Source organism: Pogoniulus pusillus, chromosome 15 (assembly GCF_015220805.1).
Source record: "Pogoniulus pusillus isolate bPogPus1 chromosome 15, bPogPus1.pri, whole genome shotgun sequence".
In the NCBI taxonomy this organism is placed as follows: Eukaryota; Metazoa; Chordata; class Aves; order Piciformes; family Lybiidae; genus Pogoniulus; species Pogoniulus pusillus.
In genome coordinates, this window is record NC_087278.1 from 3380261 (window position 1) to 3404120 (window position 23860).

At 44.9% G+C, this 23860-nt stretch overlaps 1 long non-coding RNA gene across 1 annotated transcript in view; it reads left to right on the plus strand.

The window, feature by feature from the left end:
* The first annotated feature begins 485 nt into the window (after nt 1-485).
* LOC135181528 (uncharacterized) overlaps nt 486-23860 on the plus strand; it is a 29700-nt gene continuing 6325 nt past the window's right edge. The window contains exon 1 of the long non-coding RNA XR_010304909.1: nt 486-633. This is a non-coding gene — a long non-coding RNA (uncharacterized LOC135181528). The remainder of the gene's footprint in view (nt 634-23860) is intronic.

Below are 23860 nucleotides of genomic sequence, written 5' to 3' on the forward strand. Positions count from 1 at the left end.
GGTTGTGAGGATTAGAGCAGACAACTAAAGCAATGTCACAGTGGCTGTGGCTGGTTTGTAACAGGATTATCTTCTGAGATGTGTAGAAATGAGCTCTTGTAATAGTTTTGGAGGAATTAATAATTTTAGTGGACTGTTAATGGTGAATGTGCTAATGTAAAGAGTCAGAAGATTAGCGATGCGTCCTTTTGGCATGGAAATAAGAATATAATAAATGTCCTGCAGGTGACTGAAGCTGCTGCAATTTTATTGGAGATTAAAGTTTTATTGACCTTTGCTGAGGTGATTAACCCTCCTGAAATTAAAAGCCGGTGGTAAATTATTCTGTCCAATTTAAATGCAAACACAGGATAGTAGGCTGTGCCATTCAAGTGTGAGGGGGGGTGGGGGGGAAGAAAAAGGGGAGAAGAAAAATACAGTGTTTTAATTTTCCTTTTGCACTCAGTGAGATGTGATTGCAGCCGGCGCAGCACCGGGCTCAGCTAACACCGCCCGGTGGCAACCTGCCCTTTGCTCTGCTCATGACTGCCCAAGCCGCCGTGCCACGGGAGCAGCCAACTTGGGAGTAGCTGCCTGCAATGAGCCCTCACATGCAGAAATGCCAGCAGGAGCACGTGGAAGTGTGTCAGCGAGGTAAGAAGTCCAAATCACTGTGGATGTGCTTTGTCTGCTAGTGTGGACCTCGAGCGGGGTGATGCTTGCAGGAGTTGGGCGGCATGGCACAGGGGAGGATTCCTGCCCAAGGCTCACACAGCAGCTCGCTGGAGCTGGGTCACTTACCTGTGTGAGCCACTGAAGACTAATATGTAAAGCTGCATGTATGTTGTTTGTGGTGGTTTGGTGGCTTTAACTCTCCCTGACCCTTAAAAGTCAGATTCACAAGCTTGTAGAACTGCAGTTTTTGCCTGACAGCGCCTCAAGAGCAGGCGAAGTGCAGATGTGCGAATCACTGACACGCAGTGATTCCAGCCCTTCCACAAGTGGCTTTCGAGGAGTCAGGTGGCATATTGTGCTGGATTGGCAGGATCAGGACATGATCTTAGCAGTAGCCTGAAGCCCGTGGGATTATTTGCGTGTGCAAAGTCATGCAGGTGGTCACAGCATCACAGAATGGTAGGGGTTGGAAGGAAACTTTGGCTATCAAGTCCAAACCCACCTCCCTCTCACCAAAGTTCCTGTGGCTACGCTGCTGAAGCTTTGAAAACCTAGAAAGTTGGGTTTGTCTTTCTGTTTCACATTGTAGTTCATATCTGTCTCTGCAAACTTTATCAATGAATATTAAATTGGAAGGACCTCAGTGCTAACACTTGCTGCATTTTTTATGAATGTTTTATTAAAAGTTGAGCTCTTAGAGGTTCCCTCCAGAGTATCAGCCTTGTTCTTTCCCATTTATTTATTTTTAGTTCTTGGGTTTGGCAGACAAATGAATGTCAGGGCAGTGGTTTCTTTCAGAATGAATTGTGCTTAATTTTCCCCAAGTAAGAGATCAGTGTGCTCTTAGAAAGCAGTGTACTGTCAAAAAGCAGCTCTGGAGGGCTATAGAGACTCTGAGGGCTTAACTTGACACTGCCTAGAACCACTATAATTGGATCCATTTGAAATGCACAACTTTTTTGTTGCTTTTGGTAAGAAAGGATGCATTTGTTTCACATTTTGCACTAAAATAAGGGTAAATGAGAAGCAGTTGAGTCACTGGAGACTGGTTCAGGTTGCATAAACAAGCCCTTGAAGCAGCGCTGTCTCCTTCCTTCACCTGAAGGTCTAGGGTGGGAAGGCAGATGGGTCAAGTCTGCTTTCAGGGCTCTTTCTGGTCCTTGGCATGGTGGCTTATCTTGACACTGCCTAGAACCATTATAATTGGATCCATTTGAAATGCACATCTCTTTTTTTGTTGGTAAGAAAGGATGCATTTGTTTCACATTTCACACCAAAACAAAGGTAAATGAGAAGCAGTGGAGTCACTGGAGACTGGTTCAGGTTGCATAAACAAGCTCTTGAAGCAGCACTGTCTCCTTCCTTCACCTGAAGGTCTAGGGTGGGAAGGCAGTTGGGTCAGGTCTGCATTCAGGGCTCTTTCTGGTCCTTGGCATGGTGTAATGGATCAAACCACCATCTCTTTTTCTCTCTTTCCCCCCCTCATCCAAGTCCACCTCTCTGACTACCTGAAAAGAGATAAAATGACTCTTTGAAGGCTTTTTTCTTGCATGCTACCAGCAGTAGTGCTGGGAGCGGGGCAGAAGGACTGCTGCAACCGTTTGGCCCTGAGTGGACTTTCTGCCTAGTAACATTTTTCTGTTCCTTGATGCATCTGCACAGCATTAAAATGAAAATGATTGTGCTGTATGCATTCCATATTCAGTTTGCCTCCTCACTTTTCATCAAGGAAGACTTTATATTGCATCTGTCAAGGTAGGGAAGTCCAAGGAATTGCAGTTCACAAATTAGGGACCCTGAGGTAGCAGCTCACTTCTGTCTCATCTTTTCATTTACACTTTAAACAGCCTTCAGAGAGATGGGCTGCTGCTTCTGGGACCCAGTGAAGAAAGTGAGGAATAGATAAAAGCTTCAACTTGTGGTGGAGTGACCTGAATGGAACAGCTGGCAAAAGTATAGAGGGGATCCTCTAGGGTACTGAATTATACCTTCAGGCTTGGATTAGTAGGATGTTTAACAAAGAGATCCATTTGCCAAGAGGATCTCTGCCTGGTTTTTAATTATGGAACTAGCACTCTCTTCAACATTTGTCAATTATTGAGCTTCTTTTTTTTCCCCTTCCCCTCCTGTAAGGTATGGAGCAGTCATTGTCGTCTTTGAGCTCTTGTTTTTGCTTTCCTCAGACTGTAATTTCTGCACCTTATTGATTTAACCTTAGAAATGCTAACATGAAGCATTTCAACAACTTTAATGTTATGGCTGACAAGATGTATGCTCTATACACAAAGCAAACACAGACCTTACATAGCTCTTGTGGTGTTCATGATCCCAAAATGCGTCTGAATGGTTGGAGGCTTCTTTAAATTAGGAAAACAGTATTTAGAAGTTGGGGTTTTGGGGTGGTTTTTTTGTTTGCTTGCTTGGTCATTAGTTGTTTTTTGTGGTTCTTTTTTTTTTTTATCATAGCTCTTGTGTTGCTCATGATCCTAAAATGCTTTTGAATGTTTGGAGGCTTCTTTGCATTAGGAAAACAGCATTTAGGAGTTGGGGGTTAGGTGTATTTTTGGGGTGGTTTTTTTTGTTTGCTTGTTGATTGTTTTATATGGTTCTTTTTTTTTGTCATAGCTCTTGTGGTGCTTATGATCCCAAAATGCTTTTGAATGGTTGGAGGCTTCTTTAAATCAGGAAAACAGTATGTAGAAGTTGGGGTTTTGGTGGGATTTTAGGGTGTTGGGGTTTTTTTTTGTTTGGTTGGTGTTGGGTTTTCTTTTGTCATACTTCTCCATCCTATTTCAGTTAAAAATAGTAGTTATGCAGCACCAAACTCTGTTTCAAAACACAATTTTAGTAGCTAGTTCTCTCCATCCCTTTACATATTTTATAGCAGAGGAATGCAACAGTGGAGCTGCATAGCTAAGAAATTCCTACTCTGCCAGCCAACTTCCATGTAAAAATTAATGCTGCCATACATTTATTAAACCTCCAAACCAAAAAGAATTCCACAGTGCAAAAAATAATGATCCTCTAGCATGATAGAAACTTTCCAAAGGGGTAGCACATCACTACAGTTCACAATGAACTATTAATATGTGCTCTATATGTGTTCAGTGAAGAGATGTTCCTCAGTTTGGCTCCTAAGTTTAGTCAGGCAAAACACTGCTCAGGCCACACCTTGAGTGCTGTGTCCAGGTCTGGGCTCCTCCATTCAAGAGAGATGTTGAGGTGCTGGAAGGTGTCCAGAGAAGGGCAGCAAGGCTGGGGAGGGGCCTGGAGCACAGCCCTGTGAGGAGAGGCTGAGGGAGCTGGGGGTGTGCAGCCTGGAGAAGAGGAGGCTCAGGGGGGACCTCATTGCTGTCTGCAACTACCTGAAGGGAGATTGTAGTTAGGTGGGGTTGGGCTATGCTGCCAGGCAACCAGCAACAGAAGAAGGGGACACAGGCTCCAGTTGTGCCAGGGGAAGTCTAGGCTGGATGTTAGGAGGAAGTTGTTGTCAGAGAGAGTGATTGGCATTGGAATGGGCTGCCCAGGGAGGTGGTGGAGTGTCCATCCCTGGAGGTGTTGAAGCAAAGCCTGGATGAGGCACTTAGTGCCATGGTCTGGTTGCTTGGCCAGGGCTGGGTGCTAGGTTGGACTGGATGATGTTGGAGGTCTCTTTCAACCTGGTTGGTTCTATGAGTCTACACACATGTGTTAGGACCTCAGGATCTAAGCAAATTATATCAAAGCTGTTCTATTTATTTTTTTTCCCTTCCTTAGTGTGACTCATGCCAGCTGGACTTGTCTAAATATTATTAAACATTATTAAAAAAACTCCATTTAAGCTTAAAGCATGCCAGCAGGGCTGAGAAGAAGAAAGAGGAAAATAGCATTTTAATGAAGCAAGAGAGCTGTTGAGATACTGGAATGTGTCCAGAGAAGGGCAGCAAGGCTGGGGAGGGACCTGGAGCACAGCCCTGTGAGGAGAGGCTGAGGGAGCTGGGGGTGTGCAGTTTGGAAAAGAGAAAGCTCAGGGCAGAGCTCATTGCTGTCTACAACTACCTGAAGGGAGGCTGTAGCCAGGTGGGGTTGGGCTCTTCTGCCAGGCAAGCAGCAACAGAACAAGGGGACACAGTCCCGTGTTGTGCCGGGGGAAGTCTAGGCTGGATGTCAGGAGGAAGTTGTTGTCAGAGAGAGTGATTGGCATTGGGATGGGCTGCCCAGGGAGGTGGTGGAGTCACCATCCCTGGAGGTGTTTAAGAAAAGCCTGAGTGAGACACTTAGTGCTATGGTCTAGTTGACTGGCTATGACTGGATGCTAGGTTGGCCTGGGTGATCTTGGAGATCTCTTCCAACCTGGTTGATTCTGTGATTCTATCATTCTATAGTGATATATTTCTAGGAAATCTGTTGGATTACTTACTGCATCTGATTTAGGCAAAAAGAAATGCTTACAGGGCTGGGGAGAAGGCCAGAATGTTGTCACTGTGCTCCCTTCAGAGTATTACCACCTAAAATAAACACCTTCTGTTTTGCTCTCCCAAGCTCTCCTCAAGCTGGACAAGTACTTCCAGAGACAGGTCACATAAGATTGTTTGGATGGTATTCAGTGTATGTCGATCTTAATAAGCCATGTGAGAGGTGAGGCAGCTGCTCAGTGTGTGGCATGACACATAGGTGAGTGTTTATGTGAAAGCACTGCAAAACATGGGGGGGAAAAAGAGAAGTTATGCCATTGTTTTCTGTTCTCCCCCAGCAAGAATGGCACTGGCAACTGCATATACCTCTAAGTGGGTATGATAACTGCTTAGGAATTATCATGCCCAGCATCCTAACATTTCATTGCTTGTTGTGATTACCTAGATAGAAAACACTGCAAGTTTTTCATTCCTTCCACCTGTGGTTTTCTTCTTCCTTCTGAACTCTTTGACATTGTCTCAATGTTCTTTGACTCCAATAGCTAAGTGAAAATTGGAGGGTTATCACCCTCTGAACTGCAGCATGTTCAGCATTTTTCATGTGATTTTCTTTCACATGAGCACAAATCAAACTTTTCTGGAGGGAGGAAACTTTCTGAGCAGTGATATATGAAGTGTGCTGCCTATGACTTTGGTACAGATGCATACTGCGTGTGACTGTTTCAAGAAGTTCTTCACAGAGAGAGTGATTTCCCATTGGAATGGGCTGCCCAGGGAGGTGGTGGAGGCACCGTCCCTGGGGGTCTTCAAGAAAAGCCTGGATGAGGCACTTAGTGCCATGGTCTAGTTGATTGGTTAGGGCTGGGTGCTAGGTTGGACTGGATGATGTTGGAGGTCTCTTCCAACCTGGTTGATTCTATGATTCTATGAACATCTATGTAGAGTTAGGCTTTGAATCATAGAATCATAGAATCAACCAGGTTGGAAGAGACCTCCAAGATCATCGAGTCCAACCTATCACCCAGCCCTAGCCAGTCAACTAGACCATGTCACTGAGTGCCTCATCCAGTCTTTTCTTGAAGACCCCCAAGTTGCAAAGCATTTTCTTTTTCCTTACACTGATGCTTCCAGTGAAAGCTCCACAGTCCATGTTGCAGGTCTACACTTGATGAAAATCTGTTGCTTATCTCTCCCAAAGTTCACCTGGAAATCAAGGCTTAAGATAGACACTGAGTAGTCAGAATAAATGAACTATATTATGTTGGAAGCAAAATGATTTTTTTTCTTACTTATTTGTTTTGGGGAGCTCTAAGTAAGCAAAACCTCTAAATTAATTTGAGGCTTCTGTTAAAAATCAGTATCATTGAATCAGCCAGGTTGGAAGAGACCTCCAAGCTCATCCAGTCCTACCTATCCCCCAGCCTTATCCAGTCAACTAGGCCATGGCACTAAGTGCCTCATCCAGGCTTTGCTTGAACACCTCCAGGAATGGTGACTCCACCACTTCCCTGGGCAGCCCATTCCAATGGGCTTTTTTTTTTGGTTGTTGTTCTTCTTGTCAATTTTGCAGCTAATGTTCTGCGGACTGTAAGCTGATAACTGTATTTTTGTCCATTGGTCTTGGGTAGCGAATTCATGAAGAAAGAAGTGAATTTGAGTACCTTGAATAGCTGCATATGAAAACTCTTAGAATCATAGAATCAACAAGGTTGGAAGAGACCTCCAAGATCAGCCAGTCCAACCTAGCACCCAGCCCTATCCAGTCAACCAGACCATGGCACTAAGTGCCTCAGCCAGTCTTTGCTTGAATGCCTCCAGGGATGGCAACTCCACCACCTCCTTGGGCAGCCCATTCCAGTGGCCTAGGCTTTCTTTTTGTGTTCTTCTTGTTGTTGTCAGTTTTGCAGCTAATCTTCTATAGACTGTAAGCTGATAACTGCATTTTTGTCCATTGGTCTTGGGTAGCGAATTCATGAAGAAAGAAAAGAATTTGAGTACCTTGAGTAGCTGCATATGAAGACTGTTAGAATCATAGAATCAACCAGGTTGGAATACTCTGTCTTCTTATTCTGTTGCTTGTTCGTGGAGCACAATGGCACAATGAACCTCTCTCCTTCTCTTTCCTTTTCAACATAAATGACAACTCAGTTATGAATGCAGAGTTTCTTATACTGGTTTTTATGTGGGATCTTTTTGGATAGTTTTTGGAGGGTTTCAGATTCTGGGTTTGGGGTAAGGAGAAAGGAAGGAAAGTAAAAAGAAAAACCCTCTTCCAGTAGAACTTTGTAGGTCAAGGCAGAATATTTTTGAAGCATGCACTACTTGACATTCTTGGAATGGATGATAGGAGAAATTTCTAGAAGCTTTTCTTTAAAGGAAAGTGTTATTTCTTTGCAGCAATGAAATTGAAAAGGCAGTGAGGGCATTCTCATTAAAACTCCTCTGCCCAGCAGCGAGAAGGAGTTGGATCAGAACACTCAAGAGCTCAAAACCTACTCGAGGAAACATTAACTTTTAAAGTCCTGTTTGGCTAATCACTCAACCTGCAGTCAGAAATTAGTGCTCTCTGCCACATAGAAACACTGAGGAAAACATTTACATGGCAAAACCAAAAAATAGAGTCCAATTTCTGACAAACACAGACCAATTAGTGAGACTTAATTTAGGTATTTGTCGCTGAGCGTGCATCCTATATACGTCGGAGCTGATTTACCACTATTTCCTTGTCTTATTTGCAAGAAGAGACTCCTACTTATTGAAATATTACTGAAGAATCTAGCTTTGCCCACAAATTACACACTTTTTGCATAAATGTGCCTAATTACCTGAATTCAGTTTTGATTAGCAGTGTTAATTGATGCAGCTGTGGATAGGCTCTGTTTACCTAAATTACCATGTGCAAACAGCAATACGTCTGAAAGGGAATATGCTAAACTGAAAATACTAATTAGCTAAGACAGATTGTTATTCGAGTCACATCTCAGAGCTTTTTAATGAAAGCCTGGATGTGTCAGGGCTTTCTGATGCTCAGGCAGAAATGTCTATATTACATATGATTTCTAAATTTAATTCATGGGAACAGATGGGATGTCGGCCCAGGGTTCTTCTCCATCGCTCCCGCTATTAATGGGAATATTTTGCTCTCCTGGAGACATTTTTTTTGTTTTGGAGTGTATTTATGTGAGAGAGAAAGAAATGTGTGTGTGTGTGTGAGAGAGAGAGAGAGAAGGGAGGGAGGAATTCATTGTGTGTGTTGACAATATGCCAGCCAAGAACATCGTACTGGTCTATTTTTGACCAACGTGTCATAGAATCAAAGAATTGACCAGGTTGGAAGAGATGTCCAAGATCATCCAGGCCAACCTAGCACCCAGCCCTATCCAGTCAGCCAGACTATGGCACTAAGTGCCCCAGCCAGGCTTTTCTTGAACACCCCCAGGGATGGTGACTCCACCACCTCCCTGGGCAGCTCATTCCAATGCCAGTCACTCTCTCTGTGAACAACTTCCTCCTAACATCCAGCCTAGACTTCCCCTGGCACAGCTTGACACTGTGTCCCCTTGTTCTGTTGCTGCTTGCCTGGGAGAAGAGCCCAACCCCACCTGGCTACAGCCTCCCTTCAGGTAGTTGTGGACAGCAATGAGATCACCTCTGAGCCTCCTCTGCTGCAGGCTGCACACCCCCAGCTCCCTCAGCCTCTCCTCATAGGGTTTGTGTTCCAGGCCCCTCACCAATGTCTGCAAGTTATAGGCACCAGAATGATGATAAACAAACTAGCTTGCAAACTTAATCAAGCCAATAATAAGTGTAATAAAACCAAGTCACAGGATGGTAAAAGAGGCCTCAGCAACAGAGAGATCCTTTGCCAACAACATATATATTTGTCCTCTTGTGACAGTAAGAAAAAGATTCTAGTTCTTGGTAGGAAAGGAGGATTGGGCTTTGTGACTCAAATTGTCATTGAGAGGTTTGTGTGTTGTGTTTTTTTCTTTAATTGCATTAAGCTGTGTTGAGAAATAACAAATCATTTCCTCCATTTTATTTAGAGAAAGACAGGTTTAGATATTCAGGTCATGCACTTCATCTTTCTTAATAGTTTTGCTAGATGAAAAGCTGTGTAAAAGTTTTAAAGTAGTGTAAAAAGAATACCCAGAGCATATACATGGCCTTAAGTGTTCTTAATGCACATCAGCAGCTGTACTGTTTATGCCCAGTCTTTGTTTATTCTTACTTTTCTTTCAGAGCTTAAATATTCAGAGGTCAGCTCCTGTGTGAAACTCAGTGTTTCCAGCAGAAGGGTTTCCCACAATGGCTTTTCAAAATGCAAAACAAGGATTATAGGTACCTCACCCAAATATTTGTACCAAAAATAACAGTTACAGTTAGTAATGGTCTGATTTTTGTATTCAAACAGTTCTTGCATAAATCATAGAATCAGTTAGGTTGGAAGAGACCTCCAAGATCATCCAGGCCAACCTAGCACCCAGCCCTAGCCAATCAACCAAACCATGGCACTAAGAGCCTCATCCAGTTTTGTCTTGAGCACCTCCAGGGGCAATGACTCCACCAACTCCCTGGGCAGCCCATTCCAATGACAAATCAAATCATAGAATGGTTTAGGTTGGAAGGGTCCTCAAAGATCATCCGGTTCCAACCCCCTGCCATAGGCAGGGACATGTCCCGCTAGAACAGGTTGCTCAAGGACTCATCCAGTCTGGCCTTGAACACCTGCAGGGAGGCCTCCACCTCCCTCTGCTACCTGTTCCAGTGTCTTACCACCCTCACTGCAAAGATCTTCTTCCTAACACCTAGTTTGAATCTCCCCTCTTCAAGTTTAAACTCATTACTCTTCGTCCTGTCATTACAAGACCTTGTCAATAGTCCCTCCCCAGCCCTCCTGTATCCCCCTTCAGATACTGAAAGGCCACTCCAAGCTCTCCTTGAAGCCTTCTCTTCTCCAGGCTGAAGAGCCCCAACTCTCTCAGCCTGTGCTCATAGCAGAGCTGCTGCAGCCCTCTGAGCATCTTCATGGCCCTCCTCTGGACTTGTTCAAGATATCAGTAGTGGTCCTAATTCAATGTAGCCATGGTTATAAGAAGTTATCTAAGTTGTAAGTTATATAAGTTATAACAAGTTTCAGATCTTTTGGCCAAAGTTGATTGGAATCTGTTTTCTTGTCTGAGTTGCAGTGGAACTATATTGACTCCTTTAATCCACAGTCATAGTGAATAGGATTAAATAGATTTTGGCCTGGTTACTGAGTTTTGGGAGCACTCCTTCCTCCAAAGGTTTGCTAGCTCTGGCTTTGTGCAAGTTGACACTTAGAGCTCATCATATTTTCAACAAGTAATTGTCCAAGCTCCTAAGCTTTGTACCTGAGTCCTCTGTCATGCTGTCTTCTACTGATTTGGTGTAGGCTTTTCAGATGGAACCTATTCCTAAATAAATCAGCCACAGATACAGGCATTGTTCAGTGGGCAATTAACTCAGGCTACAGAAGAGCACAGCGGTGATGCAAGTCAGGTTTGGACCTCTATGACAAAAGAATCACTTCATTCCTATTCCAGTTGCACAATATGAGTGATCCTCTGTAATGAACTGTCTTTTCAGTCTGGACAGCTGGCCTAGAAAAGAACTTTCATCCTGAATGAGTCATATTTATCAGGAGTTTGGAGTCACAAAGTGTTATACTAGACCATTTAACAAGTACTCCACCACTCTCAATAGGAGTAGATCTCTTTATGCAAGAGGTAGCTGAAGGAGTAAATGAGAAAGAGAATCAGCACTTCCTGAAGCATGGAAAATGAAAGAGGCAGACACACAAATCCAAATGAGTTTTAAAGTGAAGCTTGAAAAACCTCATGAAAAATTGCATGTGGTCTTTGATTTCACTACCAAAATACTGGAATAAGTGACCTGGAGGTAAGGTCACCTAGGCAAGTGATGATCTTCCAGTACATGAGCCAGTGCTGGCCAGCAGAGCCAATGGCATCCTGGCCTGGATCAGGAGCAGTGTGGCCAGCAGGACAAGGGATTTTTTCCTGGCCTGTGCTCAGCACTGCTCAGGCCACACCTTGAGTGCTGTGTCCAGTTCTGGGCTCTTCAGTTCAAGAGAGATGTTAAGGTACTGGAATGTGTCCAGAGAAGGACAACAAAGCTGGTGAGGGCCCTGGAACACAGCCCTGTGAGGAGAGGCTGAGGGAGCTGGGGGTGTGCAGCCTGCAGAAGAGGAGGCTCAGAAGTGATCTCATTGCAACTACCTGAATGGAGGCTGTAGTCAGGTGGGGTTGGGCTCTTCTGCCAGGCAACCAGCAACAGAAGGAGAGGACACAGTCTCAAGTTGAGCTAAAGTAGGTCTAAGCTGGCTGTTAGGAGGAAGTTGTTGGCAGAGAGAGTGATTGGCATTGGAATGGGCTGCCCAGGGAGGTGGTGGAGTCACCATCCCTGGAGATGTTGAAGCCAAGCCTGGCTGGGGCATTTAGTGTCATGGTCTGGTTGATTGTCCAGGGCTGGGTGCTAGGTTGGCCTGGATGATCTTGGGCTTCTCTTCCAACCATAATGAAAACAGCCTAAGTATACAGGAGATTTGATTCTGGTGCAATGTGTCTAACAAAAACTGCAGATGTGGATGAAGGAAGAAGAAAATCAATGAAATTCAATCTCCTCCTCTCTTCTCATTACCTTCATAGGTCTTGCATCCCCGCATCATATAGTGACATTACAACTCTGGCTAGGGAGAAGTCCATCTAAGAGTAAAAATGGTTTCTAGCACTGATTATATGTATCCTTGTTTTCAGTTTGTCTTGCTCCTTACTCAACCATTCATGTTGGATTTCACTTCATTCTGCTGCAGCAGAAAGATCAGCCTGTTGCTTACGCAGGAAGTCATTCTTCATCTTCTCCTTAAATGCTTATATTGTCTTCTCTTTTGTCACATGCAGTCTGTGTTATTGTAATTCCTGTCATGCAGAGTTGACTTGGAAGGAAAGATGAGGCAGTGTATTGTGTTGCTTACTGCTCTGTGAATGAGCTGAGTGACTATATGTATTTCTTCCCTTCTGTTCTGATATTTCCACTGAATGCAAGGGTTCTGTTGCTGCAATATTTCTGGTCTTCAAAGAAATTAATGTGTCTGGTTTGACTCTGTTGGCTCTCTTTTTGACTTGCCCAGGAGCATGTTACTGCTGTATTGGGAAGAAGTGAATCAGAATTGTCAGGGCTGAAGGGATCTCAAGGATCGTTTAGTTCCAACCTCCCTGCCATGGGCAGGGACACCCCATACTAGGTCAGGTTGCTCAGAGCCCCATCCAGCCTGGCCTTAAAGATGTCCATGCTTCGAGGAGACCTTACTGTGGCCTTCCAGTATCTGAAGTGGGCTACAGGAAGGCTGGGAAGGGACTATTGAGCCTTGTCATGGCAGGATGAGGAGCAATGGGTTTAAAAAGGCAGAGGAGAGATTCAAACTAGCTGTTAGGAAAGGGTTCTTTGCAGTGAGGGTGGTGAGACACTGACACATGTTGCCCAGGGAGGCTGTGGATGCTACCTCCCTGGAGGTGTTTAAGGCCAGGTTGGATGAGACCTTGAGTGACCTGTTCTAGTGGGAAGTGTCCCTGCCTATGGCAGAGGCTTGGAACTGGATGATCTTTGGGGTGCCTTCCAACCTAAACCATTCTATAATTCTATGAGGCTTCCACAATCTCTCTGGGCAACCTGTTCCAGGCTCTCACCACCCTCATGCTGAAGAAATTCTTCCTAACATCCAATCTGCATCTGCCCACTTTGCTCCATTCTCCCTAGTCCTTTCACTACCTACTTTCTTTTAGCCTTCTTCAGATCTTGGAAGGCCACAGTAAGGTCTCCTCAGAGCCTTCTCTTCTCCAGACTGAACATCCCCAACTCTCTCTGCCTGCCTTCATTTGAGAGGTGCTCTCTTTCTAGACTGCAAGTTAAAACACATCTATTCTTATAAATAGTATTTTACATTTTCCATATCTCTCCTAATTTGATATGTTGGAGCATTGAGATCTGCTCTGCTTGTGTTCTCAGCTACCTTTTGCTCTAAGTTTGCTCAAACACCTTGCAGTCTCCTTACAGGAAAGCACTTAAAGCTCAAGTAGTTACACAAAGTTTTTTAAATGCTGTTTTAAGTCTACATCCATTGCATAATTTCCTCTTACTAAACTGAGTGGCTATATTTATTCTCTGATGGATCATAGAGTCATAGAAGCAACTCCATTGCCTCCCTGGACAGCCCTCCCTGGCATGACTACCTGAAGGGAGGCTGTAGCCAGGTGGGGTTGAGCTCTTCTACCAGGCAACCAGCAACAGAATAAGGGAACACAGCCTCAAGCTGTGCCAGGGGAGGTCTAGGCTGGATGTTAGGAGGAAGTTGTTGGCAGAGAGAGTGATTGGCATTGGAATGGGCTGCCCAGGGAGGTGCTGGAGTTGCTGTCCCTGGAGGTGTTGCAGCCAAGCCTGGCTGGGGCACTTAGTGCCATGGTGTGGTTGATTGGCCAGGGCTGGGTGCTAGGTTGGGCTGGATGATCTTGGAGGTCTCTTCCAAGCTGCTTGATTCTATGATTCTATTATCTGAACAGAAATATAGCAAGAATCACAGAACCAAGCAGGTTGGAAGAGACCTCCAAGCTCATCCAGCCCAACCTAGCACCCAGCCCTGCCCAATCTGGTTTTAGTCTAAAATTATTTTCAACTCTATAACACTGCATAGGCTCATAAGAGAAGTAAAAATAGAGTCAGTGCCATCTTCTCTGTCAGGTTAGGGATCCTCTGCTTTTTGTGTCATTGTCCATGTCTGTGCAGCAGGAATGCTCACAGAAAGGAAGTCTCAAGCTATGTAAATAAATTCCTTTCATAGATAGCCCTATTGGATTTGTCAGTCATGTCAAATGGAAAGGCTTTGTCTTCTTTTGGTCCTTGCATAGCTCCATTCTTACTCTATTGTAGTCATTTGTCAGTAGTCCCTTGTGTATTACTGCCTTTCCTCCATCCACGCTGGCTGTTGATGGCTAAATCAACTCTACTGCAACCTTCTCTTTTAGCCAAAGCAGTGTCTGTGTGTGTATGGGTTTTTGTGAGAGTGGCAGCCTGTGATGGTGGTACTTTGGGCCAGTTTCTGTTTCAGACATGACTGTCATAGAATCATAGAATCAACCAGGTTGGAAGAGACCTCCAAGATCATCCAGGCCAACCTAGCACCCAGCCCTATCCAGTCAACCAGACCATGGCACTAAGTGCCTCAGCCAGGCTTTTCTTGAAGACCCCCAGGGACAGTGCCTCCACCACCTCCCTGGGCAGCCCATTCCAATGCCAATCACTCTCTCTGTGAAGAACTTCTTCCTAACATCCAGCCTATACCTACCCTGGCACAACTTGAGACTGTGTCCCCTTGTTCTATTGCTGGTTGCCTGGGAGAAGAGGCCACCCCCCACCTGGCTACAATGCCCCTTCAGGTAGTTGTAGACAGTAATAAGATCACCTCTGAGCCTCCTCTTGTCATGAAATGAATAAAGGCTCAACATAGGAGAGCATCATAGAATGGCTTAGATTGGAACGCACCTTAGAGGTCATCTACCTCTCTGCCATGGGCTGGGACACCTCTCAACTAGACTCAAGGCCTCAGCCAATCTGGCCATGAACACCCCCAGGGAGGAGGCATCCACAACCTCTCTGGGGAGCCTATTCCACCACCCTTGTACTGAAGAACTTCTTCCTAAGTGCAGTCTAAACCTCTTCTCCCTCAGCTTCAAACCATTCCCCCTCATGCTATTGCTAAGCACCCTTATGGAAAGTCCCTCTCCAGCCTTCCTGTAGGATCCCTTCAAGGAACAATGGATGTAAGCTGCAGCACAGGAGGTTCCACCTCAACACAAGGGGGAAGTTCTTTTACTGTAAGGGTCACTGAGCACTGGAACAGGCTCCCCAGAGCGGTTGTGGAGTCTCCTCCTCTGGGGACTTCCAAGGGCTTCTCTGGATGCGTTGCTTTGTGACTTGAGCTCGATTGTATGGTCCTGCTTTGGCAGGGGGGGGTTGGACTTGATCTCTTTGGGTACCATCCAAGCCCTGCTATCCTGTGAGCCTGTGAATTGTCAGCTGTGCAAAGTGAGCAGTAGGATAAGCAGTATGCATACTTACATTTAGGTTGCTTAGTTCCAGAGTGGGTATCTGTGTGCTGACCCTTGCCTGATTGTGAACCAATCTGTGTGTGGCATTTTTATGTTGCTGTAAAGGTAGGACATTTCATTTGGGTCAATGTCTGCTATAGGAGGCTTGAGTTTTGAATAATGACTTTTCCAAGGCTGCAAACTCTCTGAAGAATTGCATGGTTAAATAAATATCATAGAATCAGAGAATCGCAGAGCATCAGAGGTTGGAAAGGACCTCCAGAGGTCATTGAGTCCAACCCCCTTGCCAAAGCAGGATCACTTAAGGTAGTCCACACAGGAACACATCCAGGTGGCACCACCACCTCTCTGGGCACCCTGTACCAGGGCTCTGTCACCCTCACTCTAAAGTTTCTCCTCGTGTTGAGGTGAAACTTTCTCTATTCCAGTCTGTAGCTGTTGCTCCTTGGCTTATTGCTGCTGACCACTGAGAAGAGATTGGCCCCAGCCACTTGACCCCCACCCCTCAGGTATTTATGGATATTGATGAGATTCTCTTTCAGTCTTTTCTCAAGACTAAACAGCCCCAGGGCTCTCAGAATCTTTTCATATAGGAGATGCTCAAGTCTTTATGCCTATGTCTCTTCTCCCAGGCACCCAGGAACAGAACAAGGGGACACAGTCTCGGGTTCTGTCAGGGGATGTCTGGGCTGGATGTTAGGAGGAAGTTGTTGTCAGAGAAAGTGGTTGCCATTGGAATGGGCTGCCCAGGGAGGTGGTGGAGTTGCTGTGCTTGGAGGTGTTCAAGAGAAGGCTGGATGAGGCATTTAGTGCCATGATCTAGTTGATTGAGAGGGCTGGGTGATAGGTTGGACTGGATGATCACAGGCTCACAGGATATTAGGGATTGGAAGGGACCCAAAGAGGTCATCCAGTCCAACCCCCCTGCCACAGCAGGACAATCCTATCTAACACAGATCACAGAGGAACACATCCAGACAGGCCTTGAAAGTCTCCAGAGAAGGAGACTCCACAACCTCTCAGGGCAGCCTATGCCAGTGCTCTGGGACCCTCACAGTAAAGAAGTTCCCCCTTGTGTTGAGGCAGAACCTCTTGTGCTGCAGCTTACACCCATTGCTCCTTGTCCTATCCCAGGCAGCAGTGAGCAGAGCCTGTCCCCCCCCTCCTTGCAGCCTTCAGATACTTATAAACATTTATCAAATCCCCTCTCAGTCTTCTCTTCTCCAGACTAAGCAGCCCCAGGTCCCTCAGCCTCTCCTCATCAGCCATGCCCTCCAGTCCCCTCAGCATCCTCCTAGCCCTCTGCTGGACCCTCTCCAGCAGATCCCTGTCCCTCTGCAACTGGGGAGCCCAAAGCTGAACACAGCATTCAAGATGAGGTCTCACTAGAGCAGAGTAGAGAGGGAGGAGAACCTCCCTTGATCTGCTGGCCACACTCCTCCTAATACACCCCAGGCTCCCATTGGCCTTCTTGGCCAGCAGGGCACATTGCTGTGCCATGGGGAACTTGTTAGCCACCAGCAGCCCCAGCTCCCTCTCCTTGGGGCTGCTCTCCAGCAGATCACCTCCCAGCCTGGACTGGTGCAGTTTGTTATTCCTCCCCAGATGCAGGACCCTGCACTTGTCCTTGTTGAACTTCATCTTCATGATCTTGGAGGTCTCTTCCAACCTGGTTGGTTGATTCTATGATTCTAGGTATATTTAGACTGGTGAGCAGATGAGTCCTAAAAGTTGTGCTTGGCATAGTATAGCAAGTGTGGCTCTGTGTGTATGTGGGATGTTCATACCTGTATGCTTGAACAAGTGCACAGCCCACCAGAATGGCCACAAAGATCACACAGAAACTTTCTAAGAGCTCTCCTCACCTCTCCTTTAAATCAGAGACTATTTATTTTTTATGTTACTTTTTCCCTCCAAATATCAGAATGGAAATTGCAGTTTTGAGGAGGAAAAAGGCTCAGGTGAATTCCCAGTGAGACCAAACATTTCTTTCCAAACACTTGAGCTTTCAGATAGGTAAAATGAATTCTTGGTATTATCATGACCTAACCTTGTTTTCAGTTAGATTGCACAGCTTTAAAGTGGTTTTGCCATGACTTTCCTTTACCTTTTGGACCTTTGCAACTCGAGTCTGCCTTCAGAATGGCTTTGCCATGGCTTTCCTTTCCCTTTTGGACCTTTGCAACTCGAGTCTGCCTTCAGAATGGCTTTGCCATGATTTTCCTTTTGGACCTTTGCAACCTGAGTCTGCCTTCAGAATGGCTTTGCCATGATTTTCCTTTTGGACCTTTGCAGCTCGAGTCTGCCTTCAGCACTGTGAGTGTGTTGTAAATTGTTGCTTTCCTTTATATTTTTCCACTAGGGCCCAGACTTTGGTTCCTTACTTTGTACAACATGTTCCTCTGTGAGCTCATTTATCTCTTTAATAATGGTGTGTGTCCATACTGTGCTAGTTTGAGCCTAGCTGAGATATTTTAGTGAGAAGAATTAGAGTACAGGCTGTGAAAAGGAAACAATGCTGATGTCTACTGCACTCATAGGCTTGCAGAGATGTATTAAAACAAGAACACAAATATAGATAACAGAGTTTGCTCTGGCTGCCTCCCTTCTCTCCCTGACTTGCTGTCTGTGTGACTAATCTCTGCTTCCTAACCCCTCTGCCCAATTCTCCAAACTCACCTTGAATGTAAGGTGAAGTCTGGGATAAGGTAGAAGGGTGGGAGGAAGGTGGAAGGATGGTTGGGAGCCTCTCCTGGGGACTCTGGTTTCTGGGAGGGCTGTTGTGTTTCTGTATTACTTTTTAACTTGACTGTTTCTGTAAATATCTGCTTGGATATTGTGCTAAGCTGTAAATGTAGCTTCATTCTTTAATTTCCATCTTCTGAGTCTAGTCTGAGTGATGTTCTTAAGTTGGGGGTGGGGGTGGGGGTAGGCAGGTAACACCCAAACCATCACACATAAACATGCAGAAGAGGGATAAAAAAGGAAAATTTTAGGCAACTCAGTTTATTTCTCTTTCATTCCCAAACTTCTCTTCCATCAGGTTTGAGTGTGAAGTCTCTGAGAGGGCAAACCTCTATCCTCTGTTTTTCAAAGAGAGAGAGAGTGATTGGCACTGGAATGGGCTGCCCAGGGAGGTGGTGGAATCACCATCCCTGGAGATGTTCAAGATAAGACTGGATGAGGCTCTTAGTGCCATGGTCTGGTTCATTGGCTAGGGATGAGTGCTAGGTTGAACTGGATGAGCTTAGAGGTCTCTTCCAATCTGGTTGATTCTATGACCTTGATCAGATCCCCTCTCAGCCTTCTCTTCTCCAGCCTAAACAGCCACAGGGTTCTCAGGCTCTTTTTCATTGGAGAGATGCTCCGTGCCCTTTGGTGCAAATAATGCAAACCAGTAATGGACTCATGAAATGTTATTTTATGGAGGTGAGGCATAAATATCAACAGTACCATTTTCATATTTCACAGAATCACAGAACTAAGCACCTTGGAAAAGACCTTGAAGAGCATTCAGTCCAACCTATCACCTAATACCTTGTAATTAACTAAACCATGGCATGAAATGCCTCATCCAGTCTCCTTTTAGGCACCTCCAAGGATGGTGACTCCACTATCAATTCTGGTTTGACGATGGCATATGTGCTGCAAGTGAACAAATAATGAAAGGTCACAAGACTGTGTTGTGGACAGTTCAAAACTAATCAGAACACCCTGCTATTTACCTTAACAGCAGGCTCTTCAGGGCAACAGCTATGTCCAGTCTTGCTTGGAGAGTACAAAATTGCAGCTACCAGGGAGTAGAAAATACAGCAACATCTTGGTCCTGGACTTTATTGTTAATATAAATATGATGTGTTTATAGAGCTCTACTTATTTATGTAGAGATGTGATTTAAAGGGTGGGTTTGCTCAATGGAAAAAGAGAATACAGCAAAAAGGAAGCAGATATTACTACTGTCTAGCTTTGGTGTGGCTAAAGATAGTATAGAATACAATCAGACAGGTTGGAAGAGACCTCCAAGATCATCCAGTCCAACCTAGCACCCAGCCCTATCTTGATGGATCAATGTTCTCTCAGCTTGAAGCCAACAGTAGACATTAAAGCAAGCCTGCCCTTAAATAGAAGCTCTCTTACCATGGATAGAGGCTGAGGGAGCTGGGGGTGTGCAGCCTGCAGAAGAGGAGGCTCAGGGCAGAGCTCATTGTTTCTACAACTACCTGAAAGGAGGCTGTAGCCAGGTGGGGTTGGTCTCTTCTGCCAGGCACCCAGCAATAAAACAAGGGGACACAGTCTCAAGTTGTGTTGAGGGAGGTCTAAGCTGGATATTAGGAGAAAGTTGTTGGCAGAGAGAGTGATTGGCATTGGAATGGGCTGCCCAGGGAGGTGGTGAAGTTGCCATCCCTGGAGGTGTTGAAGTAAAGCCTGGCTGAGGCACTTAGTGCCATGGTCTGGTTGACTGGATAGGGCTGGGTGCTAGGTTGGCCTGGATGATTTCGGAAGTCTCTTCTAACCTGCTTGATTCTATAGATTTAAATGACTTAATTATTTTCTTTATTTGAACACAAAGGCTGAAGTTTACTCCAAGTGAAGTCTGAGGGCTAGAAAAAGAATCTTTTAGCCATATAAAATTTAAATGAACTTGTGGTGTCTGTGTTGCATTGTACAGACTTTAATTTTCTTGATGGCACAATGGACAGCACAGAATCATAGAATCAGCCATGTTGGAAGAGACCTCCAAGATCATCCAGTCCAACCTATCCTCCAACCCTATCCAACCTTGGCTGCATCAGCATTATGCCTTTGTAGGGTAGCCAAGCAGTTTACTCACCCAAATGGTCTGGGTTCCAATATCAGTTACAATAACAAGAAACAAATGTAGGAAAATGGAGATTCAATTTTGTTTATTTATTTATACTGTCTACAGCTGGGAAAGGATTCAACAATATCATAGAATGGTTTAGGTTGGAAGGGACCTCAAGGATCATCCAGTTCCAACCCCCTGCCATAGGCAGGGACACCTCCCAATAGAATAAGTCGCTCGAAGCCTCATCCAACCTGGCCTTGAACACATCCAGGGAGGGAGCAGCCACAACCTCCGTGGGCAACCTGTGCCAGTGTCTCACCACCCTCACTGCAAAGAACCCTTACATGCCGTTTAAACCTCCCCTCTTCCAGTTTAAACCCATGACTCCTCATCCTGTCATTACAAGACCTTGTGAATAGTCCCTCCCCAGCCCTCCTATAGCCCCTTCAGATGCTGGAAGGCTACTCCAGGGTCTTCTCGAAGCCTTCTCTTCTCCATACATACTCCAGTATGCTGAAGAAAAATTCATTCTGCCTCTTGATTTAAACATTATTCTTGAAAAATAAGTGAAAGGCTTAAAGTTTGAAGTGTAGTTCCCAAACCATTACGGACTGTGTGTCAGAGAATGCTTTTAAACTGACTGCTGAGTAGAATATTCACTTCTCATCTCAGAAAGACAGAATTCCTGTGCTAGCAACTGCTGATGGTGCAAATATTCGAGTTTGCATTCTTCATGTCATCAGCCAGCATTGAGCTGCCAGCTGAAATGCTGAGGGGAAAAAAATCACCTATAAATTCTTCCTGTTCTTCACCTATATTTTTAGAGATCCTTTCTTTAGTGTCTTTAATAACAAGATGAGATTTCCACTTTCTTTCTTCCCACTGAACATGCATAATGTGTTATCTGTTTCTGCTGCAGTACATACAGTCTTTTAATTGCCTTTCATTGTTCCCAAACCTAATTTGTTGGAAGTTAATTTGAGCAATATTACAGCAGGGAGCTTGAATCCATGTTCACATGAGAGGATTTGGTAAGATGGACTTTTATGCATAGCAAATTTACAAGTTGGGTAGTTGGTGGTTTTTTCTTCATGATGTCTTTAAGAAGGTCTAATTTATTTTAAGAATGAGTTGGTATGTAGGTCATGAACATTGTATCTAATAAGTGTACTGCAGCCTTCTTTGAGAATGCTTTCATTCTGCATAGCAAAAATTGCCAGGTCATAGAATCAGCCGGGTTGGAAGAGACCTCCAAGCTCAGCCAGTCCAACCTAGCACCCAGCCCTATCCAGTCAACCAGACCATGGCACTAAGTGCCTCATCCAGGCTTTTCTTGATCACCTCCAGGGATGGCAACTCCACCACCTCCCTGGGCAGCCCATTCCAATGCCAATCACTCTCTCTGACAACAACTTCCTCCTAACATCCAGCCTAGACCTCCCCTGCCATAACTTGAGACTGTGTCCCCTTGTTCTGTTGCTGGTTGCCTGGGAGAAGAGCCCAACCCCACCTGGCTACAGTCTCCTTTCAGGTAGTTGTAGACAGTCCATGCAACCCATTTGAGTGGCTTTTAAGACAAAGCAAATAGTAAGTGTTTAACTGACATGGAATCATTTAGGTTGGAAAAGATCTTTAAGTTCATCAATATTTGGATATAGAATCATAGAATAGTTTGGTGGGAAGGGACCTTAAAGATCATCATGTTGCAACCCATGGGCAGGAACACCTTCCACTAGACCAGGTTGCTCAAATCTCCATCCAACCTGTCTTGGAACACTTCCAGGGTTGGAGCCTCCACAGCTTCTCTGGACAACCTGTTCCAGTTCCTCACAACCCTTACAGGGAAGATTTTCTTACTAATGTCTGATCTAAATCTGGCTTTGTCCAGTTGGAAGCCTTTGCCCCTCATCCTGTCACTACGTGCCTTAGTTAAAGGTCTCTCTCCAGCTATCCTGTAAAAAGGTCCCTTTCATGCACTGGAAGGTTGCTATAAGGTCTCCCTGAAGCCTTCTATTCTCCAAGCTGAACAAGCCCAGCTCCCTCAGCCTGTCTTCATAGGAGAGGTGATTCAGCTCTCTGATCATCTTTGTGACCCTTTTCTGTACCTGCTCTAACACTTCTATCTCCTTCTTCCCTTCTCAACCCTGGAGCACCATGTTGTGTTCTCCAGATGGGCACAGCACCTCAGGACCTGTGGATGGATCCTGTTTGATCCCATTGGCTTGTGCCCCTTCAGACTCTTTAGGTGGTCTCAAACATGACCCTCATTTACAGCAGGCAGAAGAATTCATGTTCTGAAGAATACAAAACAAGCTTAGCTGTCTGGAATTAATCTTAGTAATGATACTCACATTCTTCTCTCACACTTTTCCTCTTTATCTATAAAAGAGTTATTTTCTTTTGCATACACTACACAGATGAGCAACATGGCCTGCTGCAGGTCAAAGTGACACTGGGACTCATCTGGAAGCAAGATTGTGTCTAGGATATGCTCTATAGCCAGCTTTGGTTGGTGGTTTGGTGGGGTTTGTTTTGTTATGAAGAAGAGAGCTCTGGCAGAGGGGTTAGACTTAGATGATCTTTGGAGGTCCCTTCCAACTCCTACCATTCTGTGATTCCAAGGACTTGAGTATCTCTGGTGATCAGAACAAAGTTGAAGAGTATGTGAGCAACCTCTAAACTTGGTGTAACACAAAGGAACTTCCAGCCCTGCCTCAGGTCCCACGAGGAGGCTCGCTGTTGGTCAGAGCAGATAAATGGCATTTCCATTTGATACCAGATATGTGGGGAGGAGGAGCTTTGCATCTGAAATGAAGGGAGTGATGCATTCAAGCCAGCTAATGAAAGGCTGACACCTAATACTCGCCTTGTAGCTTACAGGAGCATGTTTCTGCCATTAGAAAACTCAACTTATTGTCTGTATTGTCATCTTTTAATTTGCTATGGTTGAAGCCGTGTGCTGAATGGGTTTCATTAGGGTTAATGGTCAGAAGACAAAGGCAGCTACAGTTTCTGTCACTGCTAGGACATAAGACTGGAAGGTGTTTCTTTTCAACCCTTCTTTATTTCTGGTTACCCCCAGCAAGAACAAAAAAGAAAGAAACCTTACCACATCCCTGCTGTAGTGCAATCCTCTCACACCAACTGGCATTCCATTTGGGTCGCAACCCATTAGATTTCAAGGCTGGAAAGGAGAAGAGAAGTGTGATTTCTGCACCTAACTAAACAACTTGTGGTTGAGCTGTGAGAATATTGTTTAAAAATAGCCTCTGATTAGAAGTAACTGCAAATTTCTCACCTTTCTATGCAATCTGTTCCACTGGTTAGCTAAATTTATTGTTAGTGCAGGAGCAATAATTTGAGTGTTGTATACTTGTGCCATCAGCATGAAAGCCACAGATGAGAGTCAAACAACTTAGGGAGAGGTTAGATAGGATCAGCCTGTCTCTCTTTGGTTAGGACATCATGAGCTGGTTGCCTTGTCAAAGTCCCAGTTTCACTCACATGAGTTTTTGGCTCAGAGTGAGAGGATGGCATAGCATTATTTAAGTGATCTTTGAATCATGACTGATTTGAGAAAGGTGACAATGTACAAGCTCAAGAGGATTTGATTCCAAGAAGCTACATAGAATGTCCCATGCCACTGTTAAGAAATCATCAGAAAGGGGAGAACAAAGCCACCAAAAGGTAGAATGTATTTTCCCCACGCTCAGACCAAGCCAGCATGTCCTTACTGGTATTGCTCAGACACTCCAGATGCTGGATTCTACCAATAGTGCCCCAGAAATGTTGTCACTTTTGCTACCCTCCCCTTCTACACACAGTATAGTGATGCAGGAGTTAAGTTACTTCTCTATTAACAT